Here is a 24,445-nt window from a genome sequence, read left to right as displayed (position 1 = left end):
AACTGGGTTGAATAGGCAGGCTGACAGTCCATCTCGGTCTTTAGGGAGAAGGTTAACCAAGCCATCAGGCATCCCTGCAGAGGGTTCTCAGAGGTGACTTAATATGGAATCTAGTCAGGGATTATAGGAGGGAAGCTCAAGCCAGAGTGGGACCTGGACTAGGTGGAGAGAGAGCTCTAACTCTGTGTGTGTGTGTGTGTGTGTGTTCCTGTCCATCCATCTGTGTCCGTGCGTGTCCCTCTCCTAGCAAGGAAGGGTCACCAGGCTTCTTGCTGGCAATCTCATGTCTCCTGGGACTGGGATAGAGTGGCAATTGGTCTTGTTTTCTGCTCTGGTATTCCAGACTGAGCCCTGGGTTTCCTTGGACAGCTGATATGACTGACCCATTGTGAAAAAGTTATAGATCTTTCCCACCCAAATTTCAAAATTTGCTTTTTGGTTTTTGTTTGTTATGGCACTTGAGATGGACCAGAAGGCCACCTGCATGCTGGGCACGTTCTCCCCAACCCCTCCAAGCTTATCATATTCTAGGGGTTTCCATGTACACTCCCTTTTCATTTCTAAACCCTTGAATTCTCCACACATATTCAACAGAAGTAACATATCCTAGTCTTGGAATTCTGACACCATTATTAACACCTGCCCTCCCAAAATTATAAAAAACAAAACTGTGGACTCTGTCATAATGACTTCTGACCAAAATGTTTAAAATGAGGCGTATTGTGGGGCTTGAAGAAAAAGTTCTCTGGGCTCAGTTTAGGGGAACAGAGGGCTAAAATGAATGCAGGTGGACACGGAGGTTCATGGCTGTCTTCACCCACCTTTGCTGGAGAAACACACTAAGTCTTTTGAGTCTTGGTTTTGGAGGTCTCCACATCTCTAGCTCTGCTCGAATTCTCACAGCCTGGGGCTGCCGAGGTGGAAAGTGGGTACATTTCTTCCTCCCTCCCTCCCTCCCTCCCTCCCTCCCTCCCTCCCTCCCTCCCTCCCTCCCTCCCTTTATTTATTTACTGGTTTTCCGAGACTGGATTTCTCTGTGTAGGCCTTTCTGTCCTGGAACTCACTCTGTAGGTCAGCCAGAGATTTGACTGTTGGCGTTAAAGGTGTGAGCCACCAATGCTCCGCAGCCAATCCTTTCTGATGGCTTGCTTTCTCAAGTTGCATTTAAGTTAAAGACTGAAAACAAAACAAAAAACCAAAATCACTACCTCAAATACCTAAGTCTGCCTTAGTTAAAGGTACAGGTTAGAGTTTTACCAGTTAAAGTAAGTTTTTATTAGCTGCCTTGAGAGTTTTAATGGAGCCTTTGGGATGCTCAGATGACACTGTCATGGAGAACCGTCCCGGGGTAGACATTTATTTGCACGTGTTGAAAGGTTGAACGTGGGGTAGCAGAAGCTTCCAGGAGGGGCCTAGAGGAGGTGATGATTGTCACTTCTAAGTATTTTTCTGGGACTTTGCCCTATTTATAGACTGGTGTTTAAAAGAAACACGATCCCCTGGTTTTGGGTGCTGCGCTTGGCTAACCCTGACCTGGGGCCAAAGGCTTTCATATTGAATTTGACTGTTTGCTGTTAAATTGAGCTCAGCCTCTGAACTCTGTGTGAGGTTGTGCTTGGAGAGGGGTACGTGGGAGGGAAGAGAAACGTGGAAGTTTTGGGGAGCAGAAGAGCCAGGCTTCTGAGAAAGAACCCATCGAGAAGTGAGGTGGGTGACCCGCCAGGAAGCATGGGAACAGCTATCTCTTTCCATTGTTTGCTGAGTCCAGTCCCCAGTTTCTCTGACTTGTCTGTGTCCATCCCTCCCTGGCCCTGCTCCTGTCTTACCTCCTCCCCTGCTCCTAGAATAAGGTGGAGAAGGTAGGTAGACTGAGTCTAAGCTGCCCTAATCAGAGATCTTTCTCTGCGTCATCATAGGCAGCTGGCTGCTTGTACACGTTAGAGCGTAGCCTATATAGTACATTCTTGCTCAGAGCTGGCCTCAGTCACAGATGTCATTGCCCAACCAAGGTGTTTGGGATCAGAAGTGATTTGGATTTTCACAGATTTGGAGTGTCTGCAGCTATATGACCAGCTCGAGGACAGGGCCCAAGTCAAAACATGAAACTTTTGTTTCTTGTGCAAGCTGTACACGTGCTCCACACAGGCTGTACGCGTGCTCCACACAGGCTGTACGCGTGCTCCACACAGGCTGCTCCACACAGGCTGTACGCGTGCTCCACACAGGCTGTACGCGTGCTCCACACAGGCTGCTCCACACAGGCTGTACGCGTGCTCCACACAGGCTGTACGCGTGCTCCACACAGGCTGCGCGCGTGCTCCACACAGGCTGTACACGTGGCTCCACACAGGCTGTACACGTGCTCCACACAGGCTCGGTGTGCTCCACACAGGCTGTACACGTGCTCCACACAGGCTGCGCGCGTGCTCCACACAGGCTGCGCGCGTGCTCCACACAGGCTGCGCGCGTGCTCCACACAGGCTGCGCGCGTGCTCCACACAGGCTGCGCGCGTGCTCCACACAGGCTGCGCGCGTGCTCCACACAGGCTGCGCGCGTGCTCCACACAGGCTGCGCGCGTGCTCCACACAGGCTGCGCGCGTGCTCCACACAGGCTGCGCGCGTGCTCCACACAGGCTGCGCGCGTGCTCCACACAGGCTGCGCGCGTGCTCCACACAGGCTGCGCGCGTGCTCCACACAGGCTGTACACGTGCTCCACACAGGCTGTGCACGTGCTCCACACAGGCTGTGCACGCAGCCGGAGGGTGATTTTTATGACTGTAGAGCACCTGTGTTTTGATTCAACCTATAAGGTTGGGTATAGGACTTTCCACTTGTCACAGCACTTTTAGTACTCAAAGTTTTGAATTTAGATATTCAGAGGGAGGGTAGCCAGCCTATTCAGGACTATAACTCCCAGATCTTCTGCCATGGAGTGTTCCATGCACAGACATAGTGAACTTCTAAATGGTATTTTAAAGAATCAAAAGGTCTTGTACATTATTTTACGTGTATGTATGTGGGTGCACACGAGTATGTATGCTATGACCACATGGCTGAGGTCAGAGGGCAGCTGATCCCATTTGTCTACCATGTGCAGCCCAGGGATCAAGCCAAGGTTGTCAGGCTTGGCAGCAAGGTATCTGTACCCACGGAGCCATCTCACTGACCCAAGACTTCTTAGAGCACACAGGAGGACCTCATGCATCTTAGGCACACATGCCGTGCCACTGAGCAGCTTCCTCAGTCCTGAATTTTTATAATTTTAATTATAAAATTTTAATAATTTTAATTAAAAGAAAAAAATAGGGTCTGAAGAGATGACTCAGCAGTTAAGAGCAAGAATTGTTCTGGTAGAAGACCTACGTTCAGTTCTCAGCACACATGGAGCTTACAACAAACTATAAACTGTAAGTCTAGTTCCAGGGAATCCTTGCTTTTTCTAGCTCCCAAGGGTTACTGCACTCATGTGCACCCGACCCCCTGGGATGTAATCAAAACACTATAAGTAAATATTAAAAAAAATAAACAGATGTCAGATTGTACTATCTTCACAGGTTTTTGTGTATTATTCAGTGATGATAGCTAGGTTCACACTGCTGGGATTCAGATCTGTGTTAATAACCTTCTTTTCTTTTTGTAGAACTGAAACTTCCTACCTAATGTATTTTCCCACCTTTTCTACCCTGCCACAGTAACCACCATTATGCTTTCTGTTTCTGTGGATTCGCGGCCCTCAGATGTGTTGGGTAGACTGGATGGTGCGGTGTTTGTCTTTTGGTGTGGAATATGGCACAGCCACTAGAAAACAGTAGGGAGGCTCTTTAAGGAGTTAAAGATAGCCCTGCCATATAACGTGGTCTGGTATATGCCAAACAAATGAACTGCCACTGAGCCGCATCCCAACTGTCAACTGAGTATTTTATTTTATTGTTATTTTGTGTGGGTGTGCAGGTGTTTTAACTGCTTGTATATCTGTGCACCGTGTGTGTGAGTGGTGAATGAGGAGACCAGGAGAGGACCTTGGATTCCTTGGAACTGAGTTACAGATGGTTGTGAGGTGCTGTGTGGCTGCCGGGAGTTGAAGCCTAGTCTTCAGGGCTCTCAGTTGAATGTTAAAGAGCTGGATGAGAGGCTGTGGAGAGGGAATGGCGGATCTCCCTTTCCATATCCCCTAGAGGATAGTGCTTGGGCTGCAGCCACAGCCTAGGGAGGTGAGGGTCAGATGACAAAGCCTTGTGAGCTTAGCCCAAGAATTTGAACTCCATCAAATGTTTGCCGTTTTCAAGGAGGGGAGTGGACAATGTTACAAAAAGTTCTTTCCTTCACAGCCATTTACAACTTGCAAATAGTGGAATATTCTGACTGAAATTAAATTTCCGTAGGCCGAGCCATTCACCTCGTGAGTGTTCTGATAAGGACGCCTTCTCCTTCCTTTCCACTTGTGGTGAGATGGAGTGTGGTTTTTCCCAGAAAGCCACACTTCAGCCTTTTTTTTCAGGCTCCAGTTAAGGTGCCTCTTTCCCTGCTATGGGCCTGTCCCTGTGGAAGTCCAGGTCTGGGATAGTCTACCCAGACATGCCACTTTCTGCACGTGCCCTTTGTGTTCTTGAGAGGAGGGAATATTGAGCTCTGCACTGCTTCTTGAAGTCTATAGGCTTTTGTGGGGCTTAACCCCAAGCCACCGGAAACCTTAAAGGGACAGAGAAGGTGCCCTCTCTTGCTGGTCAGTATTTCTGTGCAGAGGAACCTCAGAATCTGGAGGGTCTTTGAGCCCTTGAGCTCAATCTTGCTGGGGAGAGGAAATTTACTGGGGTGTTGACGTGAGGGGATGCAGGCTGAGGTGCTGAGTGATGGGTAGCACATGGTGGAGCCTGGAGCAGGGGATAGGGTTGCGGGGCCTTGGAGATTTCGGTTCCCATGTCCAGAACCCTGTAAAAGAACTCCCCTTCTCTGGGGGAATCAGGCTCTGAGCAAAACCCAGCCTCTTTCCTCAGAGACATCCTGGTCTGTAGGAGGAAGAGCAAGGAGCCTCTGGGAGGCTGGTGTTGTTGGTGAGTGTGCCTGGAGCATCCAGTTGAGGATTGTGGACACATGGGTTTATTCTCTAATTCAAGAAGAGAGAGTGCTGAGTTGGTGTGTTGGCTAACAGGACTTTGAGTGTTCCGTGTGCTCTTACCATCTATGCCGGGCACGGGACTGGCACACTTTATATATTTCCAGAACTGGCCTAGGAGTTACTGCTCTTTTCCTTGCCCAAACGGATAGAGCAAGGGAAAAGGCTGAGGTTCTCTCTCCTGTCAACTGAACCTTGGTCTCGCCCATGCATGGGAGAGCCAGTGGCTGCAGCACGGGCAGGGGCCAGGAGGAGACCATTACTGTTCCTTGTCTATGAACTGAGAGAACCACGGCCTTGCAGAGTCTCACTGAGTCTTTGTCCTGTGGCTTTCTGACAACAGGAGCAGAATAGATCACTGATGGCCTTCATGTCAACTTGGCTGGCTTTAGAGTCACCATGGAAATATACCTCTAGGTATGTCTGAGAGAGTGTTTCCAGAAAGGCCTAACTGATCAGGGAAGACACACCTTGATAAAGTCGGTATCATCACGCTGGGGCCCAGACTGATAGAAAAGGAAAAAGTGAGCTGGACCCCAGCCTTCGTCTCTGCTTCCTGACAAAGGACAAAATAGGAACAGCTGCTTCATGCCTCCACTGTCCTGTTTCCCTTGCTGAGTACCCTCAAAATGAGCTACAGTGAGCCCCTTTAAAGTTATCTCTATTTTTATATGGGCGCAATTTTTTATTTGCATGTATAGTATGTGTACCACATGACTGTCTGGTGCCCTGTCCACAGAGGTCAGAAGAGGGCTTCAGATCCCCTAGAACCGTGGCTGCGAGCCACCATGTCAGTGCTTGGAACTGAGCCTGGGTCCTCTGTAAAAGCAACGATTGCTCTTAACCACTGAGCCATCTCTCCAGCCCCGACCCTTCCTTTTTCAAGTTGTTTTATTGGACATAGCGGTGAGAAAGATAAATGGGTACCAGGAATTGAGGGTAGTTTCTGGAGGTCTTTGAAACTGGTATGTGTGAGAAGCCCCAGAACGCTGGCTGTAATAGAGCTTATGGGCCAGAGTGCACACGCCTTCCCCACCATGACAGCCTCCTGTTGCTCGCGACCTGTGGCAAGAAGAGTAACCAAGACTACTACAGAGGCTGTAGTATATCTAGGGCCTCGCGGTGAGAATGAGGAAGACTGACACCTAGCCCTCAAGCTTGGAACATTCGCTGTACATTCTGTTGTGTTGATGGAGGAAGGTTAAGAAATGGAGAAATGCCACGTTTGCCTGGGTGGGGTCTTCAGAATCTTTCTGTGCTCAGGGCTAGGCATCCAGGGTGTTGATGGCTATGAGCGTGAGCAAGTTGTCTCCTCCTTAGACGGGACCGTAGCGCATCACTGTCTTCAGGCTCAGCCACTGTATCAGGGTACTTATACTAAACAGCAGGTGACCCAAGTATCAGTTGCTCTCCCTACCCCCTTTCTCTGGGCGTCTTGTCTCTGATCCCGCCCCACAGGCCTCACCATACACTGGGTTCTGAATGTAGAGGTTGGTAGCAAGGAGGATGGTGAAACCCAACAAGCCCGTGTTCTTTGTGTCACCCACCATTTCCTATTCCTTTCAAATTAACTCACAGTTCACTGCATGATGGGTATAATCAATGCTTGAAAGTGTGGTTTCTCCCTTCCAGTCTCAAGCCTTGGTTAAATCTTTCCTCCCAGAGAATCCTGGGTCCAGGTGACCTCAGGACTGTCTTTCCTAGGTGTTGGCCATGCAGGGTTGGAGGCTACATTGAGTCCTCCCTAGAGGCAAAACAGTACCAACACTTCTGGGGTTCTCTTGGTGGCCAGGGCTCTTTGATTAGCTTTGCAATATGCCTTCTTTTTCCTCTCATCCATCTAAATATTTAGGCTTCCTGCTGAAATATTTAGGAAGGAATGTGTACTTCCCTGGCTATTGTCACCCACTCCCACGTGCCCTACTGTAATCTAACTGCAGCTGTTTAACCAGTTCCTTCCTGCAAGGGGGATACTTGTCCGGAGTCCAGGAGAACCTGTGGGCCACCAGGGACCACCAGCCTTGTCTGGAGGACTGGGCACCCCTTGACTCCTCCACTTGTCTGAGCCAGCCTATACTTGGGGATGGTGAAAGGAAACCATTTGAGCCGTTGTGAAGACAAAAACCAGTCATAACTGGAGTCTTAATCTTGCCTACATACTCGTTTGTTCTGTGTGACCCCCGTCAGATTTTATTTACCACTCCATGTTCACCCATTTATTGAAAGATTGGAGTGCCTTTAAATTTGACCCTATAAGAGCTGAACATTTTTCTGTTTCCAGTCTTGTGCGACCAGGTCCAGTTCTCAAGATGTCCAGCATGAAGGTAAGTACTCGCTTCAAGTTCTGTCATGCCCAGGTGCCCAGTGGCATACACCTTCCCATGAAAGTCTGATGAGGATCTTGCCTCTTGCAAGATCAAAGCCAGGTAATTCCAGCCAGGTAAAGCTATACTCCTTGCCTTGGTCTCACAAGTGTGGAGGGAAGTGATCGATGTTTATGGGCAGTGAGATGGCCCAGCAATGAAGGTGCTTACTCCTGGAAGTTGTCCTCTGACCTCTACATGTGTGTCGTGACTTGCACATATCCATACACAATAAAAAAATTTAAAGGCAATAAAAAGTTTATTTCTGTGCTGGATAGTTTTATGTTAACTTGATATAATCTAGAGCCATTTGGGAAGAGGGAACCTCAACTGGAAAAAATGTCCCCACCAGACTGGCCTGGGAGCGAGTCTTTGACGCATTGTCTTGATTGATGGTTGATGTGGGAAGGCACTGTGGATGGTGCCAACCCTGGCCTGGTGGTACTGTGTTCTATAAGAAAGCAGGCTGATCCAGCCATGGAACAAGCTAGTAAGCAGTGCTCCTTTGCATCAGCTCCTGCTTCCAGGTCCTCCCTCTCCAACTTCCTTCAATGATCAACAGTGGTGTAGAAGTATAAACCAAGTAACCTTTCATCCCCAGATTGTTTTTGATTGCGGTGTTTTATCACAGCAGTATAAACCCTAACTAAGACAATTCCCACCCCACCCTGCTCCTTCAAACTACATCTGGGGGCACTGGGTAAGAACAGACTCATTTTTTTTAAGTTGTATATGTGTGTGCATACAGTATGATAATTCAGTAAGGGTGCGTGATGTGGGACAGCAAAGAAGGGTAACAATGCTCCATACCCTTTGCGTTTCTTCCCACTTGGAGCCTTCAGTAATAAATTGTAAATTCTAGTCACACATGAGCCTTGCAACCTAGACCACTATTCTACTTTTTTGTTGTTGGTTGGTTTTGGTTTTTTGAGACAGGGTTTCTCTGTAGCTTTGGAGTCTCACTCTGTAGACCAGGCTGGCCTTGAACTCACAGATGCACCAGGCCTGCGCCACCACCGCTGGCTGTGGTTTCTACTCAAGAAACTTGAGAGCACGTGTGTCCAGACCCTCCTGCAGCAGTTAAGAAGCACACAGGGGTGTGTGACTGGATCTCTTTAAGGAAGTAATGCCTAGTCCTGATCCTTCCTGCAATTTCGGTTCTGCCTTTAAGGCTGTATTGTGGGGAAATTGGGATGGGCTGGGGTGAGCCAACTGTCTGTGTGCAGGCCCCTGCCCTTGTTTAATCTTCAGAGCCTTGCAAGGAGGGGCTCTGAGAAGGCCAGGACTGTTTGCCTGGGAGGAGGAGGCTCTCTAGCTGATAGTCTGGTGTGACAGAGTTGAGCAGCCACACTGGGCTTTTCCACCCCTTGGCCTACCTACACAGGGAGGGAGTAGAAGTGTTTGCAGGGTGTTTCCTTACCTTTTCCAAGGGTCTGCAGAACCATTCATTTGATTCTTCCATTCTGCCTCCTCCATGGGCCTGACACTGGCAGGGAATCTCTTTCCCCATAGCTAAATATTCTATCCCATTTGTTGGATTGGAAACCAGGGCCTGGGAAGGAGTAGCTAAAGGTGGTGGCAAAACTGTCTTGCATGGTGTCTAGCCTGTTCACATTACATGGCATTATAATCTGCAGCTGTATTGGGCTGTATGCGTGTGACCTGTGGGCTGAAGGTTGATGTTTTGAGTAGAGAGGCAAGTTCAGGTTAGTCATGCAGTACTGATTGTGGGCCTTTCTTCATAGAGATAACTCTTATCCCTGTTCACACACACACACACACACACACACACACACACGCCCGTTTATGTCTGCACGCTTGTGTGTGCGCGGGTGTGTGCCTGCCATGGTGCAGCACGGACGGTCAGTCCTCTCATTGTTTCACCTGACTCGAGACCCAGTCTCTGCTGCTTCGCACAGGAGGCTAGCTTGACCCTGGATTTCTGTCTCTGCCTCCCATCTCACTTCAGAGAGTGTTGAGATTAGGGTGGCCTTGTCAGGCGTGACTTGGTTACTGGGGATCTGACCTGAGGCCTTTACACTGCAACAGCCATCTTTGTAGCCCACCCCCATCCTCATAGCATTGCCTGGAAGTCGCAAACGCAAAGGTGTTGATTGTATTTGGGGGTGCAGAGCCTGCTTCACTTCTTGTCCTAACCTGCCCAGCACACCCTTCCCTGAGATGCGGCGGGGGGGGGGGGGGGGGGCTAGCTTCCCTGCTGATGGGAGGAAAGGTAACTGTTGCTCCTGTGGGAAGCTCCCAGAGGTGTAGAGGAGACAGAGTCTGGGGCAGAAGAGACCTCTCTGAAACCTACTCCCAGCCTCTACCCTACTCTCCTGGGGACTTCTCCAGCATGGGACTCTGCATTCCAGGAGCTATGGACTGGTGTCTCCAGCCCGTCCTAGAGGTTGCAGGAGGTGATTCACATTGAGGGCACCAGGCTGGAGGAACCTAGGAGTTATTTAACCAGCCTCCTGGAGCCAAGGCCCAGCCCTTTAGGGAAAGTTACACAACTTGGTCTAAGACAACTGCTTACCCAGGGGTGGGGACCTGCAATGAGGAGCAATTAGAGCTGGGGGGCAGGCAATTAAGGAAGGGCTTCTTGGGAACAGCGGCCTCAGAGGGCAGGTCAGGCAGTCAAAGGTGATGACCACACCTGCTCTCCTGGTCACCGCCCCAGCAGCCTGGTGGTATTTTGGCCCCCAAACTGGAAAAGCCTTAGGCCACACCTCCCTCACAGTAGCCTGGGGCCTGGGTGGAGTAAGGAGGTGGACTGTTGATCTTGAGATTTCAGAATTCTTTTTTTTATTGTTTTGTTATTTATTTATTTATTAAGGATTTCTGCCTCCTCCCCGCCACCGCCTCCCATTTCCCTCCCCCTCCCCCGATCAAGTCACCCTCCCTCCTCTGCTCGAAGAGCAATCAGGGTTCCCTGACCTGTGGGAAGCCCAAGGACCGCCCACCTCTATCTAGGTCTCCTTAGGTGAGCATCCAAACTGCCTAGGCTCCCCCAAAGCCAGCTCTGGAAAGCAGTGTTTCGGTTTCTCAGGAAATTCGGGATCAACCTACCCCTGGATCCAGCAATACCACTTTTGGGAATATACCCAAGAGAGGCCCTATCATACAACAAAAGTATATGCTCAACTATGTTCATAGCAGCATTGTGTGTAATAGCGAGATTTCAGAATTCTTTCTGCTGATCCTGGTGGGCTTTGGTGCAGACAGGAGTGGAAATTGACCTTCCGTGGGAGGAGAGGTTTTCTGCAGCCCTGCATGCCTGTGGCACGTGGCCCCTCAATTGGCCAAGACCTTTGAGGTTTATGTTGTTGTTAAGACACTGTGTAGCCCTGGCTGGCCTTGAACTCACTGAGATCCTTCTGCCTCTGCCTCAGGAGTTCTGGAGTTAAAAGGCCTTTGCCACCAGGCCTGGTGACCTTTGGTGACCTTGAGATCCACTGTTAACTACAGGTGACTCGAGGGAGGAGTAGAGCAGAGAGGCACTGCGGCCGTGCGAATGAGGTGAGATAAGGATTCTTGCACAGGAGTTGAATAATTGAGCCAGGATCGTCCAGCTAATTATCTGCTCTGCACACAGGCTGGAGTCTGGAGCCAGAGCACTGCTGCAAAGCTGCGCTGTATTTTTAGAGACTCTCTCCTCTTTCTCTTCTCTCTCTCTTCTCTCTCTCTCTCCTTTCTCTCTCTCTCTCTCTCTCCTTTCTCTCTCTCTCTCTCTCTCTCTCTCTCTCTCTCTCTCTCTCTCTCTCCTTTCTCTCTCTCTCTCTTTCTTTTTTCTTTCTTTCTTTTCCCTCCCTTTCTTCCCTTCCTCCTTTCCTCCCTCCCTCCCTCCCTCCCCCTTCCTTCCAAAGAGTCTCTGGTAGCCCAGGCTGACCTTTAACTAAGGATGACCTTGAGTCTCCACCTCCAGAGTGCTGGCATCGTGGACAAGTACACCACCATGACCATTCTCATTCAGTGCTGGTCATGGAGCCCAAAGCTTCATACATGCTAGGCAAGCATTCTAACTGAACTGCATCCCCAGTTCTCAGACCCTTGTGTTCTCCACACTTCCTAGATGCTCCTGGCTTTAGGAATTGCACTGAGCATTACTGTTGGTAGCCTTTGGGGTTCTGATATCCCAGGTACAACTTTGTTATGCCCAAATAGACCATATATGCAGGCTTGTTTACCATATTAGGCATAAAAACTTTTAAATCAGGAAAACTTAGGTTATACCAGAGCTGTCAACAGTGCCCCTGCCTCCAGCCTATTCCCCACCCCTCTTACCAATGTCCTTAAAGGGCCCTTGGACTCAGTGCACTACCTCGGCCTCCTATCCTTTGGCCAGACTATGGGCCAGGGGACCCCCAGAAAGGACCCCACAAGAGAGAATTAAGGAGTTGGAGGAGAGATGTACTCGCTTAGTTGTAAGATGTCACCTGTTACCTCTCTGTCAGCTAGAGCCCCACTTGTGATAGGCACCTCCACTTGACTTCCCCGGGGTTAGTGATGCCCACCCTCACATGACGCTTCTTAGCACTTGGTAGAGAATCTTGTCTTTCCTTCCTCCGATGGTTCACATGCCACCCAGACAAAGCCCTGCTAGGGATAGCTAGGTTGCTTGTTGTATGCTGAGGGCTGGGTAGGGGAAGAAGAGAGCTGATGGGTGTTTGTTTTGCCCAGGGTGGCCTTTGTATCCTTACTGCTTCTGTGCCCCTTTCCTCGTGCAGGATAGAAGTAGGCACCTGTCCATGGACCTTGGAGTAGAAGGAACGTCAGACTCATTTCTCCCTATCACTGCTGTTCAAATAAAATTCATGTCCCCTGGGCTGTGGAATGCATTCTGCCTATGTTGGCTTTGGAAAGATGCCTTTCCTCTCCCGGCATCCCTGCCCCCTCCAGAGCTGCCAAGTGAGCAGGCTAAGTGGGACAGGCTGGTGCGGGAGTGTCTTGTCAGCACCCCCAGTGTAGGTAACAGGAAGAAGGAAGGTGTCCTGATGAATAGCTTTTCAACACACCCCCTGCCCAACTTCTAAACTCTGGTCCCAGCCCTATGTCCCTTGGAATGACTGGCCCAGTGAGTGGGACTAGCTAAACTATAATGGGGAGCCTCAGAAGATTCAGTGTGTGACGGGGCTGTTGCACCTTTCTGAGCCAAAGGTTTGTTCACCAAGGCCATTTGAACAGGGGGTTCCAGTTGTAGACTCAGTACTGGTTTGAAGGGCAGTGGGAATGAAGAGAAATACTATATGCCATGTATCTCCCTTTGAAGTGGGTGGGGTTAGTGTGTGTTTTGGTGGTGCTATACAGTGCTCAGAGGTAGGTACAAGCATAGCATATTGTCACCACCCTAGGTTCTCCCAGTAAGCAAATGAATGTATGTCGGGATGCTATGGTATGCCCTGATTGATGCTGGGTCTGGGGGTTGGCTTTCTTTGAACCTCATCTCTCACTACCCTGCTCTGGGGTTTGTCATGTCCACTCTTTCTTTCTCACTGCTCTACACGGGACTCTTGACTTGTGCCCTGTTGCATCCAAAACTGAGGACCCTATAGGAGGGTAATCATTCATGAACAATCATCAATGAATGGCTGGAGCCAAGCGAATTTGGTCTCCTGCCTCTTTCACTGCCTGCAGCCTCCAGGCCTAGTGGCAGCGCTGTCCCAGGCTTCCCTTGGCAAATTTCACTGTGCCCACCTCCAACCCAGAAGATGATCTAAGCAGGCCCTTCCATCCAGCAAGCTCCCTGGGGGGCTGCCAGCACTCTTGGCCAGGACACCAGTCCATGAGGCAGGTCCACAGGTTGCTGGAGAGAGGACTTCAGCACCTCCCTAAGAGTTTGCCTGGCTGTGCCCTCCCACCCCTACCAGGGCAAGTGCAGCTCTAGAGTTGTGGAGGGCACTTCTGGGTACTATTCTAGAAAGTTCCTATTGTTACACAGTATACTGAAGACTAACAGAGATGTGTTTTGACAGTCTTGTCTTTAGAGTGCCAAGGACTGAAGCTTCATGTCATCAGTTCCCCTGCTTGTTCTGTTGGGGGTCCTTATGTATCCTTGGGTATCCTGTCCCCCAGCTGTCCCCAGCCCTTTGTTCCTGTACCTTAAAATTTCTCAGGACACTAAGCTTCCTGAAACCAGTTTATCTGTCCTCATACTATTGCACATCCCGCCCTGGTGGCTCTGCTTTTGCAGGTTGCCTTTGTTGATCAGAGTGGTGTGTTTCAGCCCAGGGCGTAGGTGGCCCCTACCCAGATGGTATGGAAACCCTGATGCCTGAGCTGCTTGGTCCATGGTGGTTTTCACTGAGAGGTTTTAAAAGCAGGTTTGAGGTTCTAGGCATACTTGAGATTTTCAAAAATAAGCCAGGGGGTGTAAAGTTTAGCACTGAGTCACAGAAATTCAATTTAAAAAACAGAAGCTAGGCTGGGCCAAGCTTTAGAGACTGGATTGTTGATGACTTTTTCTCTTTCTGCCTCGTGCATTTTCTGTAATGCAGGTGTATTGTGTTTATAACAAAGAACTTAATTTTTTTATGGCATGAAATACATGCATGTGCTGTTCACCAGTTGCACATTGGTTGTTCTTAATGTGTGGGGAACACAAAGCCAGTGTTCTTCAGTAGTCAGTGGATAGTGGGCATGAGTGTAACCTGCTGAGGAGTCAGTGCTCAGGATGACAAGAACTTTCTAGAAAGCCTGATGAATAATAGTGCCAGGGACTGGAGGAAACAGGTGTGGAGGTTTGAGATCAGGCTGTAGAGGTGGCTCCGTCATCTTACCTGAGTTTAGATTTTCACACTATGTAAAGAGCCGGCCATAGCAGTGTGTGCCTCTAATTCCAGGACTGAGGAAGTAGACAAGAGAATACATGGGGTTTGTTGACCATCCCTACTAGCCAGTCATTGAGCTCTGGGTTTATTAAGAGAACCATCTGAACAAATAAAGAGAAAATGATTGAGGAAGACACCCCAAATCAACTTTGACATGTGTGCTCGTGCATACATACCCCCCCCACACACACACTCACAAGGTGTAAGACTGGTCAACTGGCCTGACATGGGCCAAGAAAGGCGTATAATTCCATCCATTGTACTTCCAGGTGGCTGTTCCCCAGGGTTGGTTGGTGTCTTGGAGGAGTGGGTGTGGGGAGCACTCTTCTGGAGGTCTATGAACAAGTGAAGTCCTGACCTCTATACAACTCCAACCCTGCCACCTTCCTTGGGGCCCAAGGAGTCTCATCCTGTGTTTGAGATTAACAGGAAACAAGATCCCAGGCAAGACATGAATTAGATTACGATGGACAGTCCAGGGGAGATGCAGGTCAGGTATGCTTGATATAGATTCTATGAATGGGATATGCCAAGATGTGCTTTTATTTCTTAATATGATATTGTTCATTGAAGGTGTTTAAATGAATAAAAGAAGAAAGTTCAGATCACATTACTGAGGCATTGACAAGTTTCAGGTGCTCAGTAGCCACACCAAACCGCACAGATGAGTGGATCTCAACGTGCAGAGTTCTGCTGGACTGCATGCTGGGCTGTTTTCTGTTGCTCATAATGCAATATCACAGATGACTTCGTAAGTTGCGAAGAAAAGAGGTTTATTTTGGCCCACCACCAAGGGCCTCTATCTGAAGATGGGTTTCTTGCTGGCAGTATTCTGAAGTGGTGCATTATAGCACGTGTTTAAAACAAGGACCAGAGTGCGAGACTGATGTGGAGTGTGTGCGTGGCACTCTTATAAAGCTACTAGGATTCAGTCATAGGGCTCCACCCTGATGACCTTATCCAGTCCTGATCCCTTCCCTAAGGCCCAACTCAGAACACCAAATTGGATTAAATTTCCACAATTTCCACCCTCTTAACAATTCACCACGGGGATTAAATTTCATCCCATAATCCCTTGGGGGCTCCCACATCATATCTAAGCCACAGGAGTACAATACGAAGGTGCTAGCAATCCCACATACCTGTGTGTGCCTAGTCATCCTGTGTTCCTGCTCTAAGGAGGGCTGGCAGCATGTGCAAGATTAGAAGACCCTAAAGTGGGGAGAGAGAAAGGGAGGCCAGATTAGTTTATTCCTGTCTGGTTTGCTTTGTTTTATTTTTGAGACAAATTCTTGCCATGTAGCCGAGGCTAGCTTTGGACTTGTGAACCTCCTGGAGGCTTTGGCCTCTTGAGTGTTAGGATACCAGGTGTGTGCTGCTTTGCCTAGTTGCCTTTGCTGTCTTTGTACTTTTTGCTTATTCTTTAAGGGGCCAGTGTGGGCCCTAGGAACTGTCCTAGCCTCAGTGTTCATGTTCTCTGTCCTCTCAAGGAACCTTTTTGCATAACTCTTCCATCTACCAGCTTGGCCTCTGCTTAGGCTACTGATCCTCCTAGGCAGGCAGTAGCTTGCCCTGCCTTTGTTTTGCCCCTTTCTGGGCACATGGCTGTGGCTCAGCAAAAACTTAAATGAATCAGTTGGCTCTGTTCCAAGCTTCACGGAACAGGGAATGTCCAGTCATGGCTCTGGTCCCACCTTCTTGGGTTAAATGGATTGAGTGACCGCCCTACACATGGGTGGGGTGCTGGTCCTTGGCTGTATGTGGCCTTTGCAGCAGCCAGACACAGCCCCCTTTGTCCCTCCATAGAGGCGAATGGCTCAGAGGCCCCTGGGGAGATTGAAGGCAAAAATAAATAAAAAATAAAAAAAACCCTTGTTCTTCCATCTTTCCCTTTGGTCTCATGCTGTTTTTCACAGGATTGGCCAGAAGCCTCATGTTAGAATGGGGAGGCTAAGGGCCATGAAGACAGCAGGCCATGTCCTGATGTCTGATGCTGGGCTAATTTTATATTAATAACATTTTATGTGTACGGGGGTTTTGCCTGCATGTTCACCACCTGCGTGCTTGATTCCCCCAGAAAACAGAAGAGGGGATTGCATCCTTTGGACTGGAGTTAACAAATGATTGTGAACTGCCACATGGGCATGTGGATCGAATTCGGGTCTTCTGGAAGAGTAGCAAATGCTCCGAGCCATCTCCAGCTTCTGGGTTAGTTTTTAAGTGACCATTGGCCCAGCTCAGGAGCCTCTGCTTCAGTAGATGTGCGGATAGATGGACCCTCTGGCAGTTCCCAGAAAGCCCTTCCTGCTGCTGTCAGGGAAACTAAACTCACGGGAGGATTTCTTCTTCTGCTCGAGTCTTGGGTGACTTGGGAGCACAGTGCATTTGTTCATTTTTCCGTCTCCCATGCCCACACCCAGCCCACCTTTCCCCACAATCCCTCATATCTGGATTTTGTAAGCTTGTGGCTCAGGAGCCTCTGCCTGGCTTCGTGCTTGCCGTGGCCCCTTTTGCTGTAACGCTGAGGACTATTTCCGGAACTAGTGGGCAGGTGGTAGTGTTTGTATTTTATAAGTGAAGAAACTGAGGCCATGATTCAGGGGACCAGACAGTAGCTGACATTGGGCAGACTTGTCAGCTGAATGTTCACCACTCAGTAGGAAACTCAGGGAGTTAAGGATTTAAACATTCTAAGGTCTCTTTGATTGTGATAGTTGTTTGGGGGAAAAAAAGGACTTATGTGGCCTGGTCTGGCCTTGAACTTAGGGTCCTTTTGCTTCAGTCTCCTGAGTGCTAAGATGTGACACGTGCTTGGTATGGAGGAATGTTCTTGCTTAAGAACACACAGCATGCACTCTGTAGGCTGAGACAAGAAGACCACAGAATTCGAGGCCAGCCTGGACCTACACAGTAAATTGCAGGCCAGTCTGGGCTTCTAGTGAGACCCTGTTTAAAACAAAACAAAACAAAACAAAACTACCGAGTCCTGGGGTGGGATGGGGTGAGGAGGCGTGTGAGCAGGGTAGGGTCCTGCTTACTTCTGTCTGGCCTCTGGTTTTGGCAGTGGGCCATTGTCTCTGGTAAGACTCTTGTGCTATGCTAGCAGCAGCCTTTCCATTTCCTGTTGCCTAGCTTGTCCCTGGTCCTGGGCCCCAGGTTAGTGAGAGTGGGAGGTTTCTTCAGCTCCTACCGCAACCCTCACCTCAGCCTGGCCCCACTGTCCTGGAAGAATGCGGACTGGGTTTTTCTGTCATATCAGTACCAAATGGCTTATGCTTCCTAACCTGGTCACATCCCACACTGTGTTTGGTAGTGATGATAGGTAGGCGGGGGAGCCATTTTGGGTGGCCCCTCTTTCTTCACATGCCTGAGGGGTCACTTTTCCCCACACACTATATGTCATCCATGTGGTCACTAAATGTGTGTGTGTGTGGGGGGGGGGGGGGGGAGTCCTATGGACAGGACTCCGGGTGTGAGATTTGAGAGGGAGAGCCTATCTATATTACAGATAGTCATAGTCCTCCTTGTTTCTGCAGTAGCTTTGGGGTTGTGGGGTGTCATAGTCTCAGTTGTGACTCAGTCTTCTTCCTCAGAAGCCATTGAGGCAGAGAAAGCATTCCTGCACTGCCCCCCTTCCCCTGACCCCCAGAGTACGTCTGTGCCGAGATGCCTGTGCCCGGTTCCTGGCAGTTTCTTGTACAATTTATTCCAGGGAGGATGGAGGCCAGCTGTTGTCTGTCTCCAGCCAGTGACTAAAGTAGAGGAAATGGGCTTGGACCACAGCCGGGGGCTGGTGGGGAGGTTAGGTTGGAGTCGGGCAATAAGGGAAGGGTTTTGTGACAGGTGGCCTTCAGAAGGAGCGGGCAGAGAGCTTTGTGGAGACGATGGGGCGAGATCATGTTTGGAGCATGGTTGAATGACAGCCTTCCAGACAGGATCTGGAGGCGAGATTTGGGTGAGAGGGGAACAAGCAACCAGGTAGGCTGTTTTCCTGGAGTTAATACCACCACCTAACACCCTGTAGGCTTTGATTTTCTAATTAGTGAAGAGGTTTACAGTTTAACCACTTGGTCATCTAAATGAATTGTAATCAATGGGGCTCTTCATAACCCTTTATCATCAGAAACCCCCCCCCCCCCCCGCACCTTTAAGGATGGGTAGTTAGTTACTCATTATTATCCAGGCTGCCAGCCACAGTGGAAGGAGGGATGTGTAGGTGGGGTTGGGACGCTTGCTACATTGTCTGTGACATCTTGAAGGACACCATGGGACAGAGCCCATCAAACTCCTAAGGGTGCAGGTATAACCTAGAAGAAACATGTGGCAGGATTTAGGGGCAGGCATCCCAGTGGGGAGTCAGGAGCTGGGAGTTGTGCACAGTGGAGTAGAACTGACAGCTGCTGGAATTGGGATGCTGCACAATCTGAAAGGGCTCGCTCTCCTTCCAGGAGAGCCTGAGGTATGGGCATGCACCAGAAGACCAGTGGACCTTCCACAGCTTTGAACATCCCTCACTCAGCCTCACCCTCCCATCTCCACCCAGTCTCTTTCCTCTAGAATCTAGTTCCAAAGTCCACAAGGACTAGGCTAGGACCTCTGGGGATGGGGAAAGCCAGTGGGACCTGGAAGTAGTCACCACCCCTTGCACTGGTAGTGCACCTCAACCCCCCTGAGCCATAGGGCGCTCATATCATGCCCCAGCAAGCAGATGTCTTAGAGACCCCATCGTTTCATTGGTTAATATGGAGTGTTCTCCAGTGGAGGCCCTGCTTTGGGTTTAGTGGTGTGAGTGGAGTCTGCCTTATAAGCTCTGACCCATTTGGGCAGTATACATAGTGAGTCCGATAAACAGATGCCCGAAGCATGATGAAGTGTGATGAAGTCCTGGAGCATGGCCCTCAGAGAAGGAGAGAGTGGAGATGAGACCTGATTGAAGGGAGATCGTGAGCCGTGACAGGTGTCTACAGGAACATGTGTGGAAATGATTGAAGGGAGATCATGAGCCGTGGCTGGTGCCTACAGGAGCATGGGTGGAAATGTGCCAAGCTCAAACCACTGTCCCAGTCTCTGATTTTCAGGGTGGTGATAGGTGGCCAAAGGCAGTGCCACACACAGCAGTCATAGACACTCAGAATAGAAGGCCCCTTGTTCCGTGTGTAAAACAGCCATGGCCACATCCACTTTCCAGGATCCACTTCTAGAACATGCTATTTGTCCAGAACCATGATTCCCAGCCTAGCCTAAATGGAACCATGGTCCTCCTGTTTTATAGACATGAATAAGTAAGCCAGGCATGGTATTAGGTCATGCTGCACCTGCTTGTGTGGTTAAGCCTGGGTCCATCTGCTCCAAAGCCAGGATCTTTGCCCTGGAGTTTCTCCCAAAGGAAGACTCCACACTGGACACTTGGAACTTTGAAGTTATCTTATTGGGCCATCTGGACATGTGTGTTCTGTATAGACCTGGGTTATAGAGGCCAGGATGCAAGCAGCCATGAGGCAGGGCAGCTCAGCTGCAGACAAACCAGCTTTTTCCCAGATGTCTGCTATGGATGGGGAGATGGCCAGTCAGCGGTTCCCACGGTGACCTCCTTTGTAGCCTACTCAAGGTGCTGTTTTTAGAAACCTTGAGGATGGCTTCCTGTGGTCACTCCTTCCATTTCTCTTCAAGGTCATGCTGAATTGAATAAAGTAGGGAGCCTAAGTATGTGTGCACCCTAAAGATACGGTCAAGATTAGATCAGAGTGTGTGACCATGCTCCTACCAGGCTGTCATGTTTACAAAGAAACTTTCTTTGACAATTCCATATATGCATACAATGTTCTTGATCATATCCCACCATAGTTCTCCCACATTCTCCATGAGCCACCCACCCCTGCCAACATGTGCCCCCCTAACTAGTGCTATCTATGATGTGCACATGGGTAACCACCAGGACCCCAGTCACTAAGAAAACGAATCCCCCTTCCATCATCATCAGGTGCCGGGCACCTGGAGGTCTAGATTCTGGCGGTGGAAAGGGATGACGTCATAAACTCAAGGGTCAGCATCTCAGATGGACACACACATACTAGTACAGAGCAGGGACTTGGACCGTTTGGGAGGGCAGTGGTGGTGAACTGGGGGCTCAGATGCTGCAGGGCCATGAAAGATGCCTGTCCTGTCTTCCAGCTCGGCTCCAGAGGAGCCTGCTGGAGTGCGGGGGGGGGGGGGGGGGGGGGGTGGAGCTTTCTAGCTCCCCAAGGCCGGTTCTTGGGCAAGCAGCTGTGCTCTGTGACTCTATCCATGCGCAGGGATTTCCAGCTCTACTGGTGCCTCAGGGTCCTTGCTGACATTCCATCCTGAGCTCAGACCCCTGCAGTCTTTCCCTGTACTCCTGGTTCGGTCAGTCCAGGCCAAACTTTGCCCTCTCTGCATTGATGGGAGGAGGGCCGGCTGCCTGCCGGGAACAGGGCAGGTGACTATCCCAGGGTGAGAACAATGGGGACAGGGCCACCTGCTTTGTTTTCTTTGTCCCTTCCAAGTGCAGACTGGGTTCCCAGGCCTGTGAAAGTCGGAAACCCAGACGTAACTGCTAAAAACCCTGCTGCTCCCTTTTGGCACAAGCCTGCTCCCAGGAGTTCTGGAGTTCGAGAGAGCGTGAGACCTTGCAGGTGGTGTCTCTGAGCTCCACAGAGGCTGCTGAGAGAGGGCGGGGAGGGCAGCAGGGGAATCCCAAAGCTGGATGGGAAGACAGTCACAAACAGACCTTGGGTCCAGGGTAGCTGTTTTTGAAAATTGGTTGAGGGGATGGGGGGCTAGTTCAACCGTTAAAAATGCTTGCCATGCAAACACGAGAACCTGGGTTCACAGCCAGTGCCCAAATCCAGGTGCAGAAACATGTGTCTGTAATTCCAGCCCTCAGGAGGCACAAACAGATGGGTTCCTGGAGCCCTCTAGCTAGCCAGTCTAACTGAATCTGAGTTCCAGGTTCAGTGAGAGACCTTGCCTAGAAAAATGAAGGTGGAGAGGAGCTCAGGAAGATAGCAGAGGACAGTCTCTGGCCTTCACACATCGACACGTGGGTGGAAGACTAACTGCTTCCCCTCCTCTATGTTAGGTACTGTCCAGGTCAAGAAGCCACAGCACAGTAATCTTCCTTTGTGGTTTCACTTTCTATAAATTTCTGATTACTTATGGTCAACTGTGGTCCAAAAGTATTCAACATAAAATTCCAGAAGTAATTCATGAACTTTAACTCACTGTTCTGAGTCACGTGGTAGAATTTCGTGCCCTTTGCTACTTCCTGCCTGGGATGTGAATCATCCCCACTCTTCATCCAGTGTTTGCACACTGTATCCCCTACCTACCCATTACTTACTTGTCACTATGCTGTGGCTCCCTGCTTCTTGGAGGATAAGTGGGTCCCCTAAAGCCTGCCATTTTCTACCTTGCCTCATGGGCTGCCTGGGTTTCTGGGCTTGGAGTATGAATCTGGTGTGAGGCACTGCAGGGCTACCATGGCCGTGTGTGGGGTGGAGCCTCGCCTGTACTCTGTGAGTTCTTCTATAGATGGTTGCTTTTTCAGTGGGTGGGCGCTGGACACTTTTCTTCAAGAATGAAACATGAGTATAGACAGGAAGGGCCTTCTCTCCGGTCTAAGAGAGTATGGGAAAAAGACAGAAAACTGGGCCTGGCAGTGGGGCTCCTGACCTGGGAGTATAGACAGGAAGGGCCTTCTCTCCGGTCTAAGAGAGTATAGGAAGAAGACAGAAAACTGTGGGCCCGGCAGTGGGGCTCCTGACCTGGGAGTATTAATTTTCCATGCTGGAAGCAATATATATTTTGAACATGCCAAAGAAGAGGAAGGGTAGGGTGAGGAAAGGCGCTGGTCTGGGCAGTAGAAAACTGGAATTTTAGGAGGTCATGGTCAGATCTTCTTTTGTAGAGAAGATGTAGTTAGAGAGGCTAAAGGTTCCTGGAAAGTCTCCAGGTCTTGGTAGAGAGGATGCTATGACATCTAGCCCGTTGAAACTGCAGCGACTGCTCCCCCAGGCCCCCCACCATCTGCCCCAAAGGAGACCTGCCCTTTCTTGGGTAAGACAAGATGTTGTGAGCTGGGCCTCCTGCTGGCACGGGGAGGAAGGTGGTACGACTGGACTCTTGATCTGAGCTGTGGCTGCCCTCTGAGACACACCCCAGTCACCCTGCGCTGGGGAGAAGGCAGTGAGGAAAATACCAGAAATTCCTCCCTGCCCTATGTTCTCCGCTCAGATAGAAAGATAGAAGGCCCTAGTTCTCCGCTCCCACTCCCTGCACTACAGGCAGCTGCAAAAGTTTTTCATTTGTTTTTAGTTTGCTTTGAAAAAAATTTGTTTTCTTGTTGGTTTGGTTTGGTGTGTGTCTCTTTTTGTTAGCCCAGGCTGGCCATGAGCGTGTGATTCTCCCCTTACCTCCTGGAGTGTGAGGATTGCAAGCGTGCATCACCATGCCTCACTTTTGGGGACCCCCCCCCACTGCAAAGTGACAGGGTTTCACTGTGTATCCATGGCTGCCCTGGAACTCACTCTGTAGACCAGGCTGGCCTCAAACTCACAGAGATCCGCCTGCCTTTGCCTCCCGAGTGCTGGAATTAAAGATGTTCACCACCACCTCCAGGTAACCTTTGGGAGAAATTTTAAAAATCTGCGAACAGGCTGGGCGGTGGTGGCCAGGGGAGGCAGTGGTACCTACCACTAGCCCTTCCAAGATAGTTTTGGTATGTCCCCAGTCTCAGTGGGGATTATCAGATTGAGTGGGTGCCCGCTGCTCAGCTGGGCATACTAACACTCCCCATTGACTCCCCGAATCCTAAACTGCTTTGAGGGATGAAGGATGGTTTGGGGTCTCCCTTCTTTGACCTATGCCTGTCTGTAGCTTAAAAAAAAAAAGACAGTTGCTATACTCAGTAGGCCGAAACAACTGTGACTTCTGTGCAGAGAATGCCTCCATTCCTGTTGGGCCTGCTTCCCCCTGGCTTTTTGTCTGGAAGGGATCATATTAGAGACCAGTGGGCATGGACAGTGAGTGAGTGTGAGGCCAGTGGCAGGCAGACTTTTGTTGATTGTGACGCTGGGGACAGTTAGGAACTAAGTTCAGAGAAGTAGCCATCTGTCCCTGCTGGCCTTGACCTTACCTGTTTGCTTAGTTGGCTGGCTTACAGTGAGGATGACTCAAAACTAGAGGCAGCTGATAAGGTTCCCTTTTGAAGGATGGTGAGCCTTGGTTTCTCCCTGCCCAGCTATGGAGACACTGATTTCTCCATGTGTCCCGAGAAAACTAAGAGATGAGAAGATAGAGGAAGAAAAAGGAAGAGACAGTTGCCACCTCTTCTCACAGACCCTGCCTTCTAGGCATAGGCTGAACTTCTCGCCCTGTCCAGGATTTGACACTTCTCCCGTTTTTTTTGTGGGGGGGAGTGGCTTTTACTTGGATCTGACTTGTCTACAGTGTCTGTGCTCTTACTTTAGACAGAGAAAGACAGATGAGCCTGTCATGCTGATGACAGACACACTTGGCCAACTCTCACTGGGTCCTGGATGCTCCTCGTGTGTTCAGAAAATACAGGCCAAGAGCAGCCAAGTAGTTTAGCCAAGGCTGCTGGCCTTTGAGAGACCCTGTCCAGCTCACTCCCAAGTGAGATGACTCAGTCTGTCATCGCTACAGTGGACTGTCTGTGACTAGGGGTGAGTGTATGTGGAGCGAGGTGTTGGCAAGGAGTCAGTGAAGTGCCAGGCTGGTAGTAAATACATCAGTCTTCATTGACTTCTATATTCCTTCCTTTTCCTGGTCTTTCGATAGCCACCGCCTTTGTGAGGGTTTCCGGAGGTGTCAGGTGTCCTTCCTGCAGGAAGGACAATCTGGTCACCCCATGGGTATTCCCCTACCCCTAGCTCACTCACTGCTTGCTCTGCTGTCTTGTAGCCTTTCCTTTGCTCTTTCTGTCTCTGCCCCCCCATCCCCTCTCCAGCTGACTCCTTTCCCTTCCCTTAGATTGGGGGAACCACTGTCCCTCAGTGAGAGGTTGTCATCAGTCTTCCCCACCCCAGTATTCAGCCTTATCCTGAACACCCTACCATTTCTGGGGCTTGCATCTCCCCTTTTATAATGGACAAAAATCTC

General features: G+C 49.9%; 1 protein-coding gene across 1 annotated transcript in view; it reads left to right on the top strand.

Annotated features, from left to right (window-relative positions):
* Kcnk5 (potassium two pore domain channel subfamily K member 5) overlaps positions 1-24,445 on the top strand; it is a 41,788-nt gene that overhangs the window by 4,098 nt on the left and 13,245 nt on the right. The window lies entirely within an intron of this gene.

Source organism: Microtus pennsylvanicus, chromosome 15, assembly GCF_037038515.1.
Source record: "Microtus pennsylvanicus isolate mMicPen1 chromosome 15, mMicPen1.hap1, whole genome shotgun sequence".
NCBI classification, from domain to species: domain Eukaryota; kingdom Metazoa; phylum Chordata; class Mammalia; order Rodentia; family Cricetidae; genus Microtus; species Microtus pennsylvanicus.
This window is presented reverse-complemented; position numbering and strand designations above follow the sequence as displayed.